General features: G+C 44.5%; 6 non-coding genes across 6 annotated transcripts; 5 read left to right on the top strand and 1 right to left on the bottom strand.

The window, feature by feature from the left end:
- Positions 1 to 990: 990 nt before the first annotated feature.
- Trnac-gca (transfer RNA cysteine (anticodon GCA)) lies at positions 991 to 1,062 on the bottom strand. The gene has a single exon. It is a non-coding gene; the product is annotated as a tRNA-Cys (tRNA).
- Positions 1,063 to 4,160: 3,098 nt separating this feature from the next.
- Trnac-gca (transfer RNA cysteine (anticodon GCA)) lies at positions 4,161 to 4,232 on the top strand. The gene has a single exon. It is a non-coding gene; the product is annotated as a tRNA-Cys (tRNA).
- Positions 4,233 to 5,924: 1,692 nt separating this feature from the next.
- Positions 5,925 to 5,996, top strand: Trnac-gca (transfer RNA cysteine (anticodon GCA)). Its single transcript has one exon. It is a non-coding gene; the product is annotated as a tRNA-Cys (tRNA).
- A 3,577-nt stretch (positions 5,997 to 9,573) lies between these two features.
- Positions 9,574 to 9,645, top strand: Trnac-gca (transfer RNA cysteine (anticodon GCA)). The gene has a single exon. It is a non-coding gene; the product is annotated as a tRNA-Cys (tRNA).
- Positions 9,646 to 17,555: 7,910 nt separating this feature from the next.
- On the top strand, positions 17,556 to 17,627 carry Trnac-gca (transfer RNA cysteine (anticodon GCA)). The gene has a single exon. It is a non-coding gene; the product is annotated as a tRNA-Cys (tRNA).
- Positions 17,628 to 19,863: 2,236 nt separating this feature from the next.
- On the top strand, positions 19,864 to 19,935 carry Trnac-gca (transfer RNA cysteine (anticodon GCA)). The gene has a single exon. It is a non-coding gene; the product is annotated as a tRNA-Cys (tRNA).
- The last annotated feature ends 2,134 nt before the right edge of the window (positions 19,936 to 22,069 follow it).

Genomic DNA, 22,069 nt, shown 5'->3' with positions numbered 1-22,069 from the left:
GCCCTGGTCCTAAGACTAGAGTTAAAAAGTTAAAAGGACCAGTAAAAGAAACACAGTTTGGCCATGAAATCAGAGCCATCTCTGCCCCTGACCAACTAAACTAACCATTCCCTGAGCAGGGAAAAACTAAGCAATAATAACTCTGCTCCCTGGGAAAACTCTGCTGCTAAGAAGCCTTATATAAGCCTTTTTGCCTGTTCAGTTAAGGGCTTCCGTTATCCCTCCATGACAGAGGCAGCTAGTCTCCTGTTCTCCTCCTTCCCAAATAAATCTCTTTCTCAAAAGAGTCTTGGGTGACAATCTTCATTTTCCAGCACAGAATAGAAGAACCTGGCTGGGACGTCCCTAAAGGGACTGAGCTGAGAAACCTTGCTGAGATGCTCCCTTAGGGGGCTTGAGCAAGGCTGAGCAGAACAAATGAATCTGACTAGGATGTTCTTCATGGGTAGGGTGAGCAAGGCCAAGTAGAAAAAGTAACAACTTTTTTATCAGAGCTAGAGGAGATTGTTTTTTGCAAGGGCTTCTCCTGTAGCAGAGTGTTAGCAAAAGATGTAATATCTTGGGCCAGAGAAGAAGCAGATAGCTGTGCTTGGAAGCTCCCTAAAGGTAACAGAGCAGAGCTCCATTATGGTGGCTCTCTAGGAGAAAATAAGAATTGGTATGCCCTGAGGGGACACCATTCCCCACTGCAACCCAGCTTCGGGTAGCCTGGCTTCCCAATAGTCAGGACACCAGTCTTCCAGGGTTGAGCTGTCCTATTGCGGCTCTAAGTATAACCTAGTTTCCGGATAAATCAGGATATCCCTGCAATCCAGAGCTGTAACACATTTCCCTACAGTCTCACTTAGGGTCCATTCCTAGCTCCTCTCAGAGAAGAGAACAGGGACCAGGCCTGAGCAGAACACAGAGTACAGGAGAACATAGTACATTTGTTGCCTCTGTGTTAACCAGTATCAGATTTGGTCTCGTGTATCTAAAAGAGACACAGGAAGGGGGCACCCGGATTTGAACCGGGGACCTCTTGATCTGCAGTCAAATGCTCTACCCCTGAGCTATGCCCCCATCTGCTTATGTTTATCTAAGAAACATCTCTAAACTTGAATGGCCACGCCCTGACATGTGCACTTGCTAGTACCCTGTTCTCATCTGCTTTCTCCTGTGAGGCCCAGCCCTGTGCCAGCTGCACACCTGTCTGCCACCTCCTCATGCCAGCGCCCTCCTATCCTGGTTCACGGCTGTGACGGAAGCACTAATGCATGGAAGCCTGCATTCAGCTCATCCACTCTCCCACCTGTAAGAGCCAATCTCAAAAGGCTGGGTCTTAAGCAATTGATGGCTTATGAGGGAGAGAAAACCACTTTCTTTAAGGGTGTGGCTTGTGGTATGCCAACAGTATTCCAGTGGACGGCTCCACACCCAGAAGCATGAGATAGCACTTATCAGAGGACCTGAATCTGGGGGTGTAAATGTTGGGTGTACAGGGTTGGGGGAGGAGTTAAAAGGATTGAAAATGAATTGTTCAAAATGCAGTATATGAAGTTCTCAAAGATTTACTGAAAATATTTTAAAAAACACATATTTTGCCTTCAGTAATAGGGCCTTACCATCAGGTTGTGGAGAGAGTTGTCAATGATTACAGTGTCCATGTGACCCACTTGGCCACCAAGACAAAATGATATGATGCAATCCTGGCACTGGAGTTTTACTTGGGGCATTTAGATTCCTTGCATGAAGGCATATATTTTATGAACCTTCTACAGCAGTTGGCTTCTGTATAGTTTGTAATAGACCAGTGTTATTCTCTCTCCCGATCATCTTTCTCTTTCCCTTCCCTCCCATTCTTCTTCATATTTAAATCTTCTATTCTAATTTACCCGTGTCTCTCCATATTCTTTTTGCCCTTCTATTGAAGATCCTGTCCCACTACATGGTTTCTTAATATATACCTAACCTCTGTGGTTATTTGGGTTGTAACTCGCAGAGCAAATGTTTAAAAGCTTACATCCACATGTAATAGTAAATAGGGAATATTTGTCATTTGTGTTCTTTGAACCTCACTTGGGATAGTTGTTTCTAGCTCCATTTTCCTGAAATTATCAAAACTTCATTTTTCTTAATCAGTGAATAATATTCCATTGTTGAAATACCATATTTTCTTTATCCATTCATGAGTTGATGGATGTCTAGGGTGTTTTCTATTTCTGGCTCTTATGAATAGAGCCACAATAAAAATAGATGAGCGAATCTCTCTTCAGCAAGACTGAGAGTCCTTTGGAAAGATACTTAAACGTGCTCAAGAGGTAGATTGATTCTCTGAAGACAACACTTAAGTTGTGATCATGGAGAAGTTAGTCTGGTGCTAAACTTCTTCATCCATGTTGACAAGCATCATGGTGCTGTAATGTACTCCACACAGCATCAGAGGAGAAAAGTAATCATCAGATACAAACCCTGTGACTATAACAGCCACCTGTCTACAAGACTTATGAGTCCAATAATGACATGAATGCTATTCAAATAACCACATATTTTAATACATTATTATTTTTATTTATTATTTTTCTGAGACAGGGTTTCTCTGCGTAGTTCTTGCAGTCCTGCAACTTGCTCTTTAGACCAGGCTGGCCTTGAACTCAGAGATCCACATGCTTCTGGTTCCAGAGTGCTGGGATTAAACATGTGCTGTCACCACCCACCATAGCCACAACTTTTGAAAAACTGGGTATAAGGCCATTCCATTTTATTGAGCACATATCTGACCTTGCTAATATGGACATGAACCTGAGACTAGCTAGTACATGGGCCCTTGGAGAAAATCTGGTACTAATTTTCTGCTAAGGAGCATAGCAATATCCCAACTCCTAATGGCATACTGCTGTACCCATAGGTAGTGGTTTACTCAGTCCAAACCATGGAAGCTTATCTTTGCAGGGACAGAAATTAACATAGATACCAACAACTGCAGAAGGTACACACAGTGAGAGATTTTGGCACTCTCAGTAACAACTGGATGCCTTCATCAACCCCCACATTCAATTCTCAGGGTTCTGTGCTGAAGAGGAGGCAGAAAGATTGTAAGAGCCAAAGGTGATGGATGACTCAACGGAACACTGTCATCCACGTTGTAGTCTGTTTTGCCCTCTTGATTCTTTCCATTGTAGATCTGCATGAGAGTGATCAGTGACAACCATTTGACAGTCAACACTAAGCTGTCCTGGAATCTCCTCTGCCAGCAACATTAATCTAAGACTCTTCACTTTAGCCTCTGGCACAATTTTACTCAAGGGCAACAAATGGCCACATTTTTTGCCAAATTATGAGAGTACTAATATCTCGCCTCTCTAAAGCTGTTTGATCTGACCCTCTACAACCACATTGCTGTGAGCACTACCATTTTCCTAGCTCCTATTAGCATGGCCCATTAAGCTCCACTTACAGCACTGAACTGCTTATGTAATACAAAGTCCAAACATCTTCCTGAATCCTCCAACAAACGATATAGTCAGGTTGTCAAAGTATAACTCAAGCCCTGATATCAATTTCTCACTTAGTACTCTGTGTTAATATAGTGTTACATATATAGTTGCTATACCTGAAGACACACCATCATTATGGAAACTTATAAAGAAAGTATTTAATTGGCACATGCTTATGGTTTTTGAGAGTTAGTCCATGATCATCAAGGTGGACACAGAGTCCACAGTTCCTTGATGACTCACTCAGGCCTGAAGAGACATCTTCATCACCTACCCAGGCTACCCTCAGGGTCTAACACACAGATCATACATGGAATGGAGAGATGTCTTCAAATGCCGGTATCACATCGCTCCCCAGAGAAGTGAGGCAGGGTCTCTTCACACTGAGAGCTTGTATATAACTGAAGAAGTCAGACATGTAAATCTGAAGTCCTTTGTAGTAGCTTATGTCCACCTGTCTCCAGCTGTGCTGCTCCCACAGGCTCAGGTGTGCGTGTGTGGGGGGAGTGCTGATATGAGAACAGGGAAGCAGGGTTGGAGAAAGTGGGATTGGAGAGGGACCTGTCTGGGATGCATTGGTGGAGGCAGCAGTGCTGGTCTTGCTAAGCAGAAAGTATAAGTTGTTGAAATGCTGGGTGTGACTATGAAGGTGATTGACACTTATAAAACATCTCTGACAAGGAGGGGGGTATAGCTCAGGGGTAGAGCATTTGACTGCAGATCAAGAGGTCCCTGGTTCAAATACAGGTGCCCCCTACCATAAGTTTATTTGATTAAATTTTTACCCAAGGAGTTATCATCCATATTCTCTCCTATGTTTTTTCCATTTTTCTACTTTTGTATGGCCCTCAACAGAGCTGGAGGATATAGGCCAGGTCATCATGTGGATGGATGGCTGCCTCCCATCTCTTGCTACAATCTCCACGTCCTTCCTATTTTTATTCAATGTCGCCACTCTTGCTACATATATCCTGTATATCTGGTTAGTTGAGTTCTTAACAAGAGGGCAAGGACTATGTTGGAGAATTCATCTGCATTTTCCAGGCATATCAGACTTACAAACAGCCAGTGTCCAGGAACCAGAAAGGAAAGCCAAATGATAAATTATCTCCCTCCATGGCTGTCTAGAGAGAACATGTGTTCAGAACTAAGGGGACAAATTCAAGAACCAGACTTTCTGAGGAGTGTGGACGTTACTCATGTGAGCTTCTTCCTTTCCAGAGCCCTCTGCTCTCTTGCTTCATCCTCACAGGCTAAAGCCCAGCTCAGCTGCTGTACCAGGGAGAGGGGCCCTGCAGTGGTGTAGCTGACAGTGCCATCTAGGGCCCTGTGAGAACCCTGAGTGACGGCCTATTTGGCCTTGAGGGAAGGAGGAGAGGGTGCCTAGGGGTGTATGTGTCAGCTTGGTGGAGTAAACTAGGAGAACACCCCCAGAGCTCCTGGGGCTCCCAGAGACTGATGCTGCACTCATGGACCTTCAGGGGCCTGTGCTAGCACCTGGGCATACCTGCTGTGGCTGTTAACCTTAGGGTTTTTGTGGGGCTCCTCACAGTGGGAGTGCAGGTGTCTCTCAGTCTTTTCCATCCTCTTGGGACTCTTTTTCTCCGATTGGGTTGCTTTGTTCAGCCTCGACACAAGGGTTTGTGCAATATCTTATTGCATCTTGTTATGTTGTGTGTGGTTGATATCACTGGGAGGCCTGCTCATTCCTGAAGGGAAAATTAGGAGCAGTGGTTGTCATGGATGGGTGGGTGTGGTGGAGTGACTGGGAGCAGTGCAAAGAGGGGACACTGTTGGTAGCATGTATTATGTGAGAAAAAAAATCAAAATAAAAAAAAGGATGGGCCAGGCCTGCTGCAGAGCTGAGGAAGGCATCTCACCAGTCAGGTCTGGCTACTTTTGGGAAGTAGGTCGAGAACATCTGTAATTTAACTTTATAGTCAGAATTTATCACCACACAGATGAAATTTAATAGCTGTGTACACTGGTAACAGTGGGAGTATAGATCAGGGATGGAGTACACCCAATAGTGTGACAGAATTGTCTATAGAGCTTGCTCGAGACACATCAGACCCCGGGTCCCTCCCGAGAGTCTGACCAAGGAGTTCCCAGTGGACAGAGAACTTTCCCTTTTGTCCACTCTCGTATCCCACTCACCTCCAATCAGCCAAGCAGTCAGTGTGTTTGCATGGGGCTCCTTTGGTTGGGTTGAAGAAGGCTGTAGCAGCAGGCTTCCTGAATTTACTGTCCCTGGCTCAGCTAGGATCTAAGGCAGGAGGATGCTGGTCATTCATGAGGACAGAGCAGTCATGTGCAGAGGCAGCTCAGGGCTGGGCCTCCTAGGAGGGGGCAGATGATGGCAGAGCACTGGCAAGTGTACCTGTGATGTTAACAGTCAGAGAGTGGCCATGCAGGTTCTGAGTGTCTGTGAGACATTAATAAGCATGTGGGGGTATAGCTCAGGGGCAGAGCATTTGACTGCAGATCAAGAGGTCCCTGGTTCAAATCCAGGTGCCCCCTTTGGGTATTTTATTTTTGCTTTCTTGATTTAGGAATATCCTCATTAGGAATGTCTTTAGTCATCCTTCATTCCTCTTTGTCAACCTGTCCCTCCTCTACCCTACTGAGGAGTAGCAGGTTCACAACTCATCCGGAACCTTCCTCTGTCTTTGGCCATAGTTTGATCTCTGTGACATTTCTTCTCCTCCTGTACTGAGACATCCTTCCTGTCCTCTCTTTCAAGCTTGGCTGATTACATCAATCACAGCCTGAAGACAGAATCCTAGTAATTACACACATGGAATTTAAGAGGAAGAATGATCGTGTTAAGAAGAGAATAAAGCTGCAAATAAACCAATGATGGGTTCTGCGGGAAGCGGCCCATGTGGGTTCAAAGCTGGAAGGGACTCCCCTCTGCTCACATTGGAGAAAGGTTTTTTTGTTTGCTTATTATTATTATTATTATTATTATGTTAGCATACAAAGTACTGGACTTCATTATGGCATTTGTATTCATGGGGAATTACACTTTGCTCTCATCCTCACACACTACTGCCTTCCACTGTGTTCCCTCTCTTCCCCCAACTTAGTTGTATTTCCTGGCTTCTTATCACATGTGTTCCACTGCCCTCTTCATTCCCTCCCACCCCCAAGATGACTCTCTTCTCATGATTCCTTTTCTAGAGCTCTCTCTCTCTCTCTCTCTCTCTCTCTCTCTCTCTCTCTCTCTCTCTCTCGGCATTCCTGAAAATGTCATGATTTCACTTATTCTGTATGGCTGAATCTCAGTCTTCCTATCCATTCTCATCCAGCTGGGGAAGGGGCATTAGCAGATGGCCAGCCATTCTTGGTCACAGCTTCCAGGCAAGCAGCGACTAGCCCTGTATATATTATGTAAACGTCATGGAATCGAGATCAGGGACTGCAGTGTTCCCCACGAAGGGCCAGGAATCAAGTCCTGCAGGGGAGCAGGCTGAGTCTGGTGTGCAAAGGGTGGTTACAAGGCTGGCTAGGGCTGTGAGGTCTCCAAGGGGCTTCCTTTTCTGGATAGAGCACCAGCAGAAGTGAGTGTACACTACTAAACAACCAACCAGAACTAGGGAAGCAGGCACACTTGGGGAGGCTAGCAAGCTACCCTGTTCTGGGACCATGTCTGTAGCAACCCCTAATGACAACTGTTAATGTCATGCTTTCTTTCTCTTTTTTGTCTTTTTTTTTAAATATTTGTTTATTATGTATATGACATTCTGTCTTCATGTATGTCTGCAAGTCAGGAGAGGGTATCAGATCTTACTACAGATGGTTGCTGCAGATGGGACTCGGGTCCTCTGGAAGAACAGCCAGTGCTCTTAACTGCCGAGCCATCTCTCCAGTCCACGTCATGCTTTCTTGGACCAGGTTCATTATGGTAGAGTAAATATGGAAGGTGATTGACAGCTGATCACAGACTGATAGTGGCTGAAGTATATGACTTGTTTGCTTTGGTCAGTGGGTGTTCAAAGATGTGATACAGGCAGGACATGAGGCCAGCTGGCCAAGTGGACATGCGGTTCTGAGCTATGAAAATAGTTAGAACCAAAATGGAGTCTCCTATGACAAATCCTAATGAAAAGGAGTGAGGAGGGCATGGAAGAAGGGTTGTCACATGTACCCATACCTGTGAAGAAAAGTACAGCAAGGACTTTCTGAATTCTCAACCTTGTATAAGGCACACTGAAGCCTTATACAGGAAATACTTCTGGGCAGATGCCTGTCCAGTGTCTACCTGTTGAGCTGTGGGCAGGCACCACCTCATCACCAACCCTCGCCTCTGATAATTGGATAATTGTTTCAAACAGTGTATGCAACCTCATATTCTCTTGCTCGCCTGAGTGTGCCCATGGGTTGTCAGACCCTGGGTATCCTGGATTCTAATTTCTCTTCTGTTTCTGAACAAACTCATTTTGTCAAGCCTCTCTCCGTGTCATGCTTTTTGGTCAATAAAAAGCCCAGTCTAGATCGTTCTATTCACATCCCAATTGCAGACTCACAGGCACCAAGACAGATGGGTGTATTTTGTGACACCAGATTTCCCCATGGCTTGTTATGCAACATCACTGTGAATAAGACTGCCAAATGCTGGAATGGGTTGATGGAGGGGTTCTTTCTGCGACCAATCCCAAAATACACGACTTTCTGTGCAGCAGGGCATGGCAAGCAATCTGTTCCTTCAGCTGCAGGAATGTGGAGGAAGCTATGTTGAGAGCAGGAAGACAGCAGCCTGTGAAAGCCTGGAAAGCAGAGGGTGTCCTTGATGGTGCAGAGCAGAGCAGGGGATGTTGGGCAAAGGACTCATTGCATGAGCTACTTGCTGCAGGCTGCATTTGACAAAGTGTCTCCAAAAATATCTGCGTTGATTGATGGAGTCATAGTGGGGTGGAGACCTCTCTGGTAAGGTGCCTGACTTTCAAGCTCAGAACTAGAAAATAAGAGATTTTGAAGGAAAGCAGAGAGTGGCAAGCAGAAGACAAATTTCAAAGAATACTGAAGTACAGAGAGAACCTTTTAACCAGGGTGCTAGACAAGACTCCAGTTCTGAACACTGAGGCGCCATGGCAGGGTGCTGGGCATGAAGACGACCTTTGCTAGGTTTATGGAAAGGGACAGGGTATGTCACAAGCCGGTTCTGAAGGAGGTCAGTCCCTTCCCACTACTACACTGTGAATGAGGAAGAATTGTAGGCACGCATTGTCCTTGGGTGATTAACCACACACCATCTAATGAGGTACTGTGGGCTAATTAGGAAAGTCTCCATAGGCACAAAGGCCTAATTCAATTGCCTGCACATGAAGCCATTCCCAGTTCAAGTTCCTGTCACCTGTTGGCCCTGCCTTCCATACCTACTACATAATGCCAGCTGCCCTCTGTGTCATGGTGCTGGGGCCACAAACTCTATGACTTCATCACCTTCCTGAGGGCTGGAACCTTCCTTCAGGGAGTATTCTGCATGACACACTGAAGAATTCAAAATATGTGAAGTAAGAGGGGCAGAAGAGTGGGGGTGGAGTCATTTATTTTCTTGTCCTGGGTGATCGGTACAGAGGCCCTTGAAATGGACTCTGCTTATGATTTGGTCATGAGTCATATGTGCTTGGTGTGGATATGATTTTAAGCATCCCCACCTTTCCTCCACATCTATACCAGGGAAAGAAGCAGATTAAATCAATGTCTTTAAACTGTCGAGAAGTCAGATTCATCTATTGAGCTTGCTTGGTCCACCCATAGGACCCTTTTCCACATATTCCAGTCTACGGTTCTCAGGAAGAAACCAAGACAGCCTACCCATCTATGCCACATCCAAAGCAAACCCTTTGAGCCTGACCCCTGTTGAGTTCAAGGATTTTTCTATATGCAGACCTCCAGGAGTTGATCCCCCTGCTTAGTTGGGAACTATGGGCAGGAGGGTCAAGGGGAGATATCAGCAGAGGTGGCTCAGGTGTGGACCTCATCAAAGAGAGCAATGATGGTAAAACCCTAGCAAGTGCACATGCCAGGATTGTGACATCCAGGCATTGTCCATAAAGGTTTAGATTGCTTATTAAATGTATACATAAAAGGCGGGGGCATAGCTCAGGGGTAGAGCATTTGACTGCAGATCAAGAGGTCCCTGGTTCAAATCCAGGTGCTCCCTTTCTAGAGTTTCTTTTAGATGCAAAAGCGAAGTAGCCACTAACATGGAGTCAAGTAAAGGCCATTGTCATACACTGGTCCTTACCCCACAATGGTGCCCTAAGTACGCACTGTAGTGTGTTTCTCTCTTGCTCTGGGTTCTGCTCGGGCCAAGTCTATATCCTTTTATCTGAAAGGGGACAACAAAGGGTTAGCTCTGAGGTACATGTAGATCACTGACACTCAAACAGTGGCAAAGACTGCGATCTTGAGACTCATTCACTGCAGGAAATCCATCCAACAGGAGGCTTGTGGGATGCAGGAAGCGGCTTTTCCCTCTTGCCAGTTTTCCATACCATTTCTTTGAAGTCTTGCCTGACTCCCAAGATGCTTTTCACACTCTTCACTACCATTGGGCTCTTCATAGGTTCCTTCCATATCTGTGGATATACTTTGGTTCATGGACTTGCCTCTTATCTGAATTCTGAATAACAAGAACAATTTCTTACTTGTCTTTACGTACTTGACATGGATAACAGAGACCAATACCTAATAAGTCCCATGAGTGTTTGCTCAATAAAGGAACGATGGAGTGAAATGAGCGTGGAGGAGGCTCTTCACACTGCATGGGTTGGGCTGCATTTGGGGTTCACAGAAGACCCTAAACCAGCAGCTCCTGCTCTGACCACCATGTGTTGGGCCCACTCTCCCTCACCACACCTCAGGACAGAGGGGCTTCAAGGTGGCAGTGAAGGTCAAGCAGAGAATGATGACAGGAGGACAGACTGCGCAGAGAGCTTGCCAGTGTTGAGGACATGCAGGCATCTTGGAGCGGAAGTATACAGCTAGCTTTGGTATGGTGTCATGGATGGAAAGGTGCCCCCCTAAGTGAGGGGCAAAGCTAAAGAGTAGAATGTGTGACTATAGATCAAGAGGTCCCTTATTCAAATCCAAGGTAGCCCTCTTTTCCTTCAATGTGCACTGTGCTGGTTTTCCTACACTGACATCCTCTAAGAGAGAGGAGTGGAAGGTTGGGCTTTTATTGCAAAGTCATCATTTACTTATTCTAGCCTGAGTTATGTCCATAAGGCTAGAGGCCAGTTCTTCTTTGGCTCAGTCCTGGGGGAAACAGGGTCCTGCCATTTGACAGTGGCAGATGTGTGGAAGGGGGTATGTTAGCCACAACTGTCCACAGATAACAGGACAGGCTATACGTGTGAGTCTGCTTGTGTGTCTATGGAAATAGAGATTTTAAGGAGTTTTCTTTTTTTCTTTAAAGATTTATTTTTTTAATCTTATTTTGCTGGTATGTATGTTTGTGCATCACACACATACAGAAAGCAGTGGATCCCTTGGAACTGAAATTCTAGACCATTGTCAGCTGCTATGTGGGTTCTGGGAACTAAACCTGGGTCCTCTGAAAAAATAGCCAGTGATTTTAACCACTGAGAAATTTCTTCAGCCCTGATTCAAAGTTAATTCTGATGTCTATAGGAAGGACACCAGGAAGAGGTGACACAGCAGATAGAGTTTCACATAACTGCTAGCCAAATTCCTTCTACTACAGAGACACTAGTCTTTCCTCCTGAGTTTATAAATGATGCAGGAGGCCCACTGACATTATGGAGGGCTGGTGTGGGAGGTCCTTTTGACTATGTGTTGCTTTTATTGGTTAATGAATAAAGAACTGGCTTGGCCTACAGCATGGGAGGAGGAAGGTGGAGTCAGAGAGAAGTGACGGAGCTGCCGGAGACAGATGCTGGGAACTTTAGTCGGTAAGCCACTGTCACATGGCGATACACAGATTAATAGAAATGTGTTAAATTAAGATATAAGAGTTAGCCGGGCGGTGGTGGCGCAGGCCTTTAATCCCAGCACTTGGGAGGCAGAGGCAGGAGGATCTCTGTGAGTTCGAGACCAGCCTGGTCTACAAGAGCTAGTTCCAGGACAGGCTCCAAAACCACAGAGAAACCCTGTCTCNATAGGGGGCGGAGAGATGGCTCAGCTCAGTTAGTTAAGAGCACTGACTGCTCTTCCTGAGGTCCTGAGTTCAATTCCCAGCAACCACATGGTGGCTCACAACCATCTATGATGAAATTTGGTGCCCTCTTCTGGCATATAGGCAGGATACCGTATAAATAAATAAATAAATAAATAAATAAATAAATAAATAAATAAGAAGTTGGCTAATGGGCCAAGCAGCGATTTAATTCATACAGTTTCTGTGTGATTATTTCAGGTGTAAGCTAGCTGGGCAGCTGGGAACCAGCAAGTGTCCCTCCCTCCAACAGAGGGTTATTGGTTTTCCTGACTGAAACATTGCTCATAACCAAAATGTGCCTTCACAGCTAGTGTGGATGTATTTGGCTAAACACATGTGCACATGGCCCCACCAAAGGGTCACATAAAATTAACCGGCATGAAAGGTATCATCTTAGTCAAGCTGTGGAAGGAGTCTAGAAGCTCATGAGCAGATGAGTCAATGGAGAGGACACGATGCACATACGCTGGAATTTTAGTCAGCTATTCTTAACCTTGGCCAGTGTCATGCTCTTGATCAGCTGATTAGTGCTGAGAAAATCACAGGGAAGAGAGAATAATCCTGGATGTGACAGAGGTCCAGCAATGCTGGGAGCCAGAAGCTGAGGCCAGTATTCACCATGAAGTTCCACTGTCTTCTTTTCATTTTGTTTTGTTTCGAAACAGGGTTTTTCCTGTGTAGCCCTGGCTGTCCTAGAACTCAATCTGTAGACCAGGCTGGCCTGGAACTCAGAGCTCTGCCTGCCTCTGCCTTCCTAGGGCTGGGATTAAAGGTGTGCGCCACCCCTGCCCACCACTACCACCAGTGGTTTTTGGATTTGGCTGATTAAAGTCCTGGCCTATGGCTTCTCTCAGTCCAGTCACTTCGTTAACCTGGGTTCTCAAGCTTCCCTGCAGAGCCATGAACGCCTCACATTCCTGCTAACAACTGCCCTGTATTTCCATTAGCCCAGGATGCCCAAGTCGGTGAAACATCTGAAAAGGAGAGAAAAAGCTGATACTAGAACCACCAGGCTCCGCACCAGGTGTGTCTTCGGCTCCCGTCGCTTCCTTGTCTAGCATAGGTCAATGGCTAAGGAATAATGCGCATTCGGGAGCGGAGGTACAGCCTGATGAGAGCACAGAGGCAGCTCAGGTCTTAGTCACACCAATAGCTCGGTTTAGTCTTCCTTGTTTATCAAGTGTGTCCGTTATTTTTCTATCGCTATGATGATCCTCCGGATTTCCTCCATGTCCGTTGTTATGTCCCCCTTTTCATTTCTGATTTGTTAATTTGGACATAGTCTCTCTGCATTTTGGTTAGTTTGGATAAAGGTTTGTCTATTGTGTTCAATTTATCAAAGAACCAACTCTTTGTCTCATTGATTCTTTGTATTGTTTTCTTTGTTTCTATTCTGTTGATTTCAGCTCTCAATTTGATTATTTCCTGCCATCTAGTCCTCCTGGGTGCATTTGCCTCTTTTTGTTTTAGAGTTTTCAAATGTTCTGTTAACTCACTAGTGTGGGATTTTCCCAGCTTCTTTATGTAGGCATTTAGTGATATGAATTTTCCTCTTAACACTGCTTTCATTGTGTCCCATAGATTTGGGTATGTTGTGAGGTCATTTACATTGAATTTTACGAAGTGTTTAATTTATCCCTTTAATTCTTCCTTGACCCATTGATGCTCCAGGTGAACATTGTTTAATTTCCATGTGTTTGTGGGAACAAGTGTTGCTGTTGAATTCTAGTTTCAAGCCACGGTGATCCAATAAGATACAGAGAATCATCAGGTCATATTTCAAAAACCTGTACTCCACAAAATTGGAAAACTTAAGGGAAATGGACAATTTTTTGGATAAATATCACTTACCAAAATTTAATCAAGACCAGATAAACATTAAATAGAGCTACAACAGCTAAAGAAATAGAAACAGTCATCAAAAGTCTCCACCCCACCCCCCAGAAAAAAGCCCAGGACCAGCTGGTTTCAATGCAGATTTCTACCAGACCTTCAAAGAAACAACCTAAATGCCCCTCAACCAAAGAATGGATAAGGAAAATGTGGTACATTTACACTATAGAGTACTATACAGCAGAAAAAAATTGCATCTTGAAATTTGCGAGCAAATGGATGGATCTAGAAAACATCATATTGAGTCAGGTAACCCAGACCCAGAAATACAAATATAATATGTACTCACTCATAAGTGGCTATTAGACATAAAGCAAAAGAAAATGAAACAGCCTACAATTCAAAGAAAAACTAATACCAATACTCCTCAAATTGTTCCACACAATAGAAACAGAAGGAACATTGCCAACTCGTTATGAAGCTACAATTACCCTGATACCCAAACCACACAAGGATATTACTAAGAAAGAGAATTACAGACCAATTTCATTCATGAAAATTGATGCAAAAATACTGGCAAACCGAATCCAAGAACACATCAGAAAAATCATCCACCATGATCAAGTTAGCTTCATCCCAGAGATGCAGGGATAGTTCAACATATGAAAATATACCAACATAATCCACTATATAAACAAACTGAAAAATAAAAACCACATGATCATATCATTAGATGCTGAAAAAGCCTTTGACAAAATAGAACATCCCTTCATGATAAAGGTCTGGAAAGCAGGGATACAGGGAACATACCTAAACATAATAAAGGCAATATACAGCAAGCCAACAGCCAACATCAAACTAAATGGAGAGAAAACCAAAGTGGTTCCACTGAAATCAAGAACAAAACAAGGTTGTCCACTCTCTCCATATCTATTCAATATAGTGCTTGAGGTCCTAGCTAGAGCAATCAGACAACAAAAGGATATTAAAAGGGTAGAAATCAGAAAAGAAGAAGTCAAACTCTCTTTGCTGATGATATGATAGTTTACATAAGGGGCCCCAAAAATTCTACCAAGGAACTTCTACAACTCATAAACACCTTTAGTAATGTAGCATGATACAAGATTAACTCGAAAAGTCAGTAGCCCTCCTGTACACAGATGATAAATGGGTTGATAAAAAATCAGAGAAATCACCCTTCATATTAGCCACAAATAACATAATATCTGGAGTAACTCTAACCAAACAAGTGGAAGACCTGTATGACAAGAGCTTTAAATCTTTGAAGAAAGAGATTAAAGAAGACACCAGAAAGTGGAAAGATCTCCCATGCTCTTGGGTAGGTAGAATTAACATGGTAAAAATGGCAATCTTACCAAAAGCAATCTACAGATTCAATGCAGTGCCTATCAAAATCCCAGCAAAATTTTTCACAGATGTTGAAAGGACAATACTTAACTTCATATAGAAAAACAAAAAACCCAGGATAGCCAAAACAATCCTGTAAAACAAAGGAACTTCTGGAGGCATCACAATCCCTGACTCTACTATAGAGCTACAATACTGAAAACAGCCTGGTATTGGCATAAAAACAGACAGAAGGCCCAATTAAACTGAATTGAATACCTGGATATCAATCCACACATCTACAAACACCTGATTTTAGACAAAGAAGCAAAAAAAATATAAAATTGAGAAAAGAAAGCATATTTAACAAATGGCATAACTGGACATCAACATGTAGAAGAATAAAAATTGATCCATATCTATCACCATGCACAAAACTCAAATCCAAATGGATCAAATATCTCAATATAAAACCAACTACATTGAACCTCATAGAAGAGAAAGTGGGAAGTATACTTGAATGCATTGACACAGGAGATCACTTCCTAAATATAACCCCAGTAGCACAGACACTGGGAGAAACAAATAATAAATGGGACCTCCCGAAACTGAAAAGCTTCTGTGTTGCAAAGGACATGATCAACAAGACCAAACGGCAGCCTACAGAATGGGAAAAGATCTTCACCATCCCCACATTGGACAGAGGGCTGATCTCCAAAATATAGAAAGAACTCAAGAAATTAGTCATCAAAAGAACAAATAATCCTGTAAAAAATGGGGTACAGACCTAAACAGAGAACTCTTAACAGAGGAATCTAAAATGGGTGAAAGACACTTAAGGACAACATCCTTAGCCATCAGAGAAATGCAAATCAAAACAACTCTTCCATCTTACATCTGTAAGAATGGCCAAGATCATAAACATTGATGACAACTTATGCTGGAGAGGTTGTCAGGTAAAGGGAACACTTCTGCTTTGCTGGTGGGAGTGCAAACTGGTACAGTCCCTTTGGATATCAGTATGGCGATTTCTCAGAAAATTAGGAAACAACCTACCTCAAGACCCTGCAATACCACTTTTGGGTATATATTCAAAGGATGCTCAATTATACCATAAGGACATACACTCAACTATGTTCATAGAAGCATTGTTTCTCATAGCCAGAACCTAGAAACAACCTAAATGCCCCTCAACCAAAGAATGGATAAAGAAAATGTGGTGCATTTACACTATAGAAATACATCTTGAAATTTGCGAGCAAATGGATGGATCTAGAAAACATCATATTGAGTCAGGTAACCCAGACCCAGAAATACAAATATAATATGTACTCACTCATAAGTGGCTATTAGATATAAAGTAAAAGGAAAAAAAAACAGCCTACAATTCAAAATCCCAGAGAACCTAGACAACAAAAAGGACCCTAAGGGAGACATACATTGATTTAATGTACATGAGAAGTAGAAAAAGACAAGATCTCCTGAGTAAATTGGGAACATTGGGAGGGAGAGGAGAAAAAGGGAGGGGAGTGGAGAAAATTATATAGCTCAATAAAAACAAAAAAAAATCAGCATTTAGACAGCACCACTAACCAAAATGAAAATAAAGACCCTAATCCTTCAAAATCCATAGTTCTGGTAAAGTCTCTGAATGTACTAACCTTGCCTTTTGGCTTCTGTAGTTCTGTTTCTGGCTAGCTGTTCTTGTTAACCGAAGTATGACAACCCAGGAAAAGGTTTTTGTACTTAAAATCTTACTCTGAGAAATGTTTGGAGCTACACTGGGATTCTGAACACTCAGTGTAGTAGCCAGTCAGCTAATAAAAGTTTCTATTGCCTTAAACCAGTATCCAAGTGGTCTTCTCTTTGGATACCCCAAAGCACCAGTCCTGGGATGGGTCTACAGGAAGGACAGTGTAAGCTGGAGGTTGAATTGAGACCCACCTGAAGGAGGTCTGTCCACTGTGATTATCTCACTAAAAGTGAGGAACCCTCACAGTCCTGTGGGTCCTTGTTCAGGAAAGAGATGTGAATCCCAACAGTAAAAACAGGAGGCAGGTACAACTCAGAGGACAGAATCTGAAGCCTTCTTCAAATGAGAAATGAAAGGGATAAACGGGGAGAGGAAGGGAGTCAGGGATCCGTTGCCTTGGGCTAATTGGTGCAGAGGCTCTTCACCCTAAATGTGGACTCTACTTATGGTCATAAATCATGTGTTTTTCTGCATATTTTTAACCATATCTGTACAATGGATGGGAGCAGATTAAACCACTAGTTGAAACTGTCTGTGAGCCAGAGCCATCCCCTGAGCTTGTCTGAGATAGAGGTCATCCTCTGGTCCCTTTCTCAATGAGTCAGGTTTAATATTTTTGGGTAGGAGCAAAGTTTTCTTTCCTCTAGTCCTGCCCAGGTTTTTTATCTCCATGTGTCAGTTGAGCAGCCAGATTTCTGCATCTGGACCTTTTAGTTGAGTCTGAAAGATCTCTAGTACAGACCTCCATGACTTAATGCCCATGTCTCAACTAGGAACTAGAGCGGGATAGTGACTGCCAGGAGGAAGAGGTAGTGAGGTGTACAGAGTTAGCTCAAGGCTGGGCATCCTAGGAGGAAGCAGATAATGGCAGAGCCCTGGCAAGTACGCATGCCAGATGGTGATTATCAGGGAGTGGCCATACAGGTTTAGAATATTTATTAGACACTTATAAGCAGGTGGGGGTATAGCTCAGGGGTAGAGCATTTGACTGCAGATCAAGAGGTCCCCGGTTCAAATCCGGGTGCCCCCTATCTTTTCTCCCCATGAACACTGAATTGATTGCATGCCCTTCAGGAGAGTCTCAGTCCACTGAAAACTTGTGCCATGCTTGTAGGGCTGAGTCTGGTTTTCACTGGCTCACTTCTGGTGGAGGCAGAGTCCTGCCTCTGGTTAAAAAAGGTAACAGTGGCAGATGTTTAAATTGGGCACATTGGTCATGGCTGGCCAGAGAAAGCAGAATTGACAGTGTGTGTGTGTGTGTGTGTGTGTGTGTGTGTGTGTGTTTGTGGTTTTGTTTGTTCTAAGAAGTGCCTGTCCCCCCTCCTCTCCCCCCATGGGGTAGGAAAGTCTGATTTCTGTAGGACAGAATACAGGAAGGAGACATGGAAGAGGTGTCAATATTTTTCTAGGACACCACTCTTTCCTCCCAGGCCTTTAACTGCTACAGGAAACCCACCCACCTCGTAGGATCTAATGGGCTTTACTTAAAATCTGCTGACTGAAGTTTGGGTGCTGACTGAAACTGCCCTCACAGCTTCCTCTTCACTGCTGTTTGCCCAAACATCTGGGCATCACAACCTCACCAGCTGACAGCATGGATTGTCCAGCACCACAGATAGTGCCTTGAGCTCGTCAGTGATGTGTCTCGAAACAAGGCTGTGAGTGCTGAGTGAGTCAGATGGAGAGGACAGATTTGGAAACATCCTGGAGCTGGCTGACTCAGGCAGTGACACCGAGGCCAGTGTTCATCGTATCATTCTCATACAAGAAGGCGAGAGGACTGACTGAAGACCTGGTCCCATATTTCCTTAGGTCCTGTTTATTTTCCTGCCTCATCTTGAGGCCTTTGCAATCCCGCCAATGGTGGCCTTCTATGTCACTACCAACCAGAGATAGGCTCTTATTTAAACAAAGTACTGCCACTGGAACCAAACTGGGTAACATGAAAGATCCTCAGGGAAGTGCATAAAGCGATGCTGGTTATCAGGCCTCTCTGGGCCCAAAGATAATGAAAATCCGTGTGTTCGTTACCATTCTATTGCTGTTAAGAGGCACATGACCTAGAGATTCATAAAAGAAAGCGTTCAATTAGGGGCTTGGTTAGAGTTTCAGAGAGGGTGAATCGGTGACCATCACAACAGGGGGCATAGTGGAAGGCATGACATTGGAGCAATAGTTCACATCTGATTTCTAAGTTGAAGGCAAAGAGAGGAAGAAGGGCTGAGCCTGGTGTGGGCTTTTGAAACCAAAGTCTACCCCCAGTGACACACCTCCCCAACAAGGGCATTCCAATAAGACCACATGTCCTAATCCTTCCCAAACGGTTCCCCTAACTCGGGACCAAGTGTTCAAACATATGAGCCTATGGTGGCCATTCTTACTCAAAACGCCACAATACAGTAGGCTCCAGGGGATGGAATGGAGAATCCCAGATCTTCCAGAACAAGGTGAGTGACATTAACCCTCAGTTCCCTTAGATCACTATGCAGTTTCCAGAGATCACTGCCGGTGCCTGCTGACTCAGCACAGGACATAAGCAAATGTCACAATGCATGGCCTGGTCCTCATGCAGGCTAAAACACAGGACCATCTTAGCTAGACTGTTAGGCTTTCTGGCCTCCAGTTACTGACGATGAAAAACAGCCAAGACAGAGAGCGTGGCTGTCTGTGTGAGGAGCATCTTCAGCTTCCCTGGTTTCCTTGCTGAAAACAGGCCAGTGGTTCAGGAAGAATGGGACTTCAGGGGTGGTAACGTGTCTCTATGAGAGTGCTGGGACAACACAGATCTCAATCACATCTATAGCGGTGTATAATCTCCCCGTCAGCCAGCCACGGGGTAAGTCTTCTCGCTGAACTCCTCAAAGCCTTCGTCAGTCATTTACCTGGAAACTGTCTCAGGGGAAGAAATGTCTTACTTGTCCCTATGTGCACAACATGGACAGGGACTGACACCTCACAACGGGAGCACCCCCTGAGGCCTTGAGTGTGAAAGGATGAGCTGTTCTTGTCCCGACCAGTGTGTGACTTAGAGGACTCCACAGAGACGTATCCTCTCCAGGTCAAGAATTATACCTTTGGCACCCCCTGAGGGATGGGGTGCTGAGGAATACAGGTTTAGGTTGGAGAAAAATGGAAGGCAAGCTGTATGTAGTAAAGAATGATTTCTAGTTTCTAGAACAGAGAGGCCACAGTGGATTATAAACGTGTAGGCATCCTGGGGGCTGTGCCATGGTTGAAGAGGTACTAATGAGAGGTTATAGATAAGTGGGGGTATAGCTCAGGGGTAGAGCATTTGACTGCAGATCAAGAGGTCCCTGGTTCAAATCCAGGTGCCCCCTACCTTTTGTCTCTGAAGTGCATCCTGTATTGTCTTCCTTTTAGACCAGGGCACCTGAAAGAGAATGATGAAGTACACCAAACTCCATTCCACAGTACAAGGGCAGACTCACTATCACTCAGGTGGCTTAGATGCACCTGTTAGAGGTTTTAAAACATGGATCCTTGCTCCCTGTATCCCTCAGGTTCTACTCTGTTCTGGGAATTTCTAGGGTTGTTGAAAAGCTCCCAGAGAGATGCTGGGGATCTGTAGATAAAGCTGGTCATCTCTTTTCTTGCCTCCTGAGTTGGAGCACTGTGTCTCTGGCAATGGAGTGGCTATCAGGTTTCTGATTCCACCATGCTAGGCTGCAGGCTCTGTGTCCCAAGTCTGGAGCTCCTTCCCTGGGCTACTGCAGGTTTAATGGTCACATGCACTTATGCCTTACCCTGTTCAGACCTGGGGATAGGGGAAGAACAGGGTTCTAGGAGGCTCCCTAGGGAGAAATGGTGATGGAAGTCACCTAGGGCTTCTTAGAGGACTAACTTGAGCTTCTGGCCTCTTTCCCTTTGCCCTACCTGCTAACAGGCTAAGAATCAAAAGCAAGAAAAGAAAAAATCAAGGTCACATCAATGATTAGGAAACAAGATCCGGATTAGAAACTTGATCTGTCCTTAAAAGCTCACCTCCCTGTCTAGTGACAACCTAAGGACTGCTAATGCCTGGCACCTTCTATATGCAGCATCCACAGCCTCAGACATCATGGGAAAAGTTTCCTTGAAGATTTACAGAAGAATGTGAGGCTTGGCTGTCCTGCTGGGCCATCCAGCACAGGTTCAAATGAGGGAGATGCTGATGACAGAGGGTGGGCCTGCAAGGGAATAAAGATCCACAGGACCCACCTCATTGCTCCTGCTCCTGAGTAGGGCAAGGACTGATTTTTTTTTTAAACAAGATCTTCCCATGATCCCAGTAGGAACTGAAAACCTCCAAGTTTGTTTGATGCCCTATAGTGTAGGCTTGAAAACAGGTCATGATTATGAGACATGTCTAAACATATTCACCTTATTAAAAATAGAGTTGGGCTCTCTCTGCCAACCCAGCCTGGACCCACAATATAACCTGTTGGCCACACCTGCTGCTCAGTTCCTAAAGATTTGATGAGCTGGGTCTTCTTATGAAATGGTCCCAAAGACTTCCAGTTTAGTTAGTACTAGTCTCATTATAACCTGAAGGAGATAGACAGAAAGACAGACACAGACACACACAAGACTTTGTATCATGAAGCTCCTGACCTATATTTAAATGTTCTTCCACCAAACTGGAGCTCATTCAAGCAATTTCTATCACTGGTGCTATTTATCCACTCTGGGCTTCTTCCTGTAACCCTTAGGAGTTCTGTCTATCAAAGGCTAGGCCCTATATTGTAGCCTAGCTTCTGCATCCAAACCACTCCTCTTCTGGTCACTGGTTGCCTCCTAACCCCTCAGTTGAACATGTGAGACCTCCTAAGCCATGCCTAGTGCCTTCTCTTCCTGTGTCCAGTGGGGGACACTAGCTTTGGAATCAGCTCTTGCTGTGTGGCTTGACCTCTGTGTGCGTCCTGGATTCTTTCCTGCCCATTATCATCCTTTAGACCACTCCTGGAATTTTGCTCTGTTATCCATCTTCTAGATTTTTCTTTATCCCAAGGCCAAATTCATGGCACTGGTCTTGCTAGGCTGAGCTTGTGAGGAGTCTGATGCCAAATCCAGTATGGTCTCGGGAAACCTCTTATCTTCAGGTCAGTACACTTGGAAGAATAGGGATGGGGTTGTCGTAGGATCCAAATGCAGATCCAGAGGGATTTCTCAACTGAGAAGAAGGCTCCCTGATTGCTGCTGACCCCCAGCCTAGGCTCCTCAAACCACAGGTTTACTATGAATCTTCCCCCACTAGAGGTCACATAGCATCTCAGCTGCAGAACCCAAGCTCAAGTTCAAACTTGTTTAACAGAGGTCCTGATGGTTTGGAAGGTCTGACTACAACATCAAGGACTGACTCAAGCCATAAGACAGGCACAAACACTGCACAAGTCCTGCTGGGTCTGTACATCACTGGGTTGGCCTTGCCTTCCTCTTATTTATTAGCATAGAATGTTAAATGTTGGGGGACCA

This window comes from Alexandromys fortis, unplaced genomic scaffold, assembly GCF_014885135.2.
Source record: "Alexandromys fortis isolate MF-2015 unplaced genomic scaffold, M_Fortis_MF-2015_v1.1 scaffold_177, whole genome shotgun sequence".
NCBI classification, from domain to species: Eukaryota; Metazoa; Chordata; class Mammalia; order Rodentia; family Cricetidae; genus Alexandromys; species Alexandromys fortis.
This window is presented reverse-complemented; position numbering and strand designations above follow the sequence as displayed.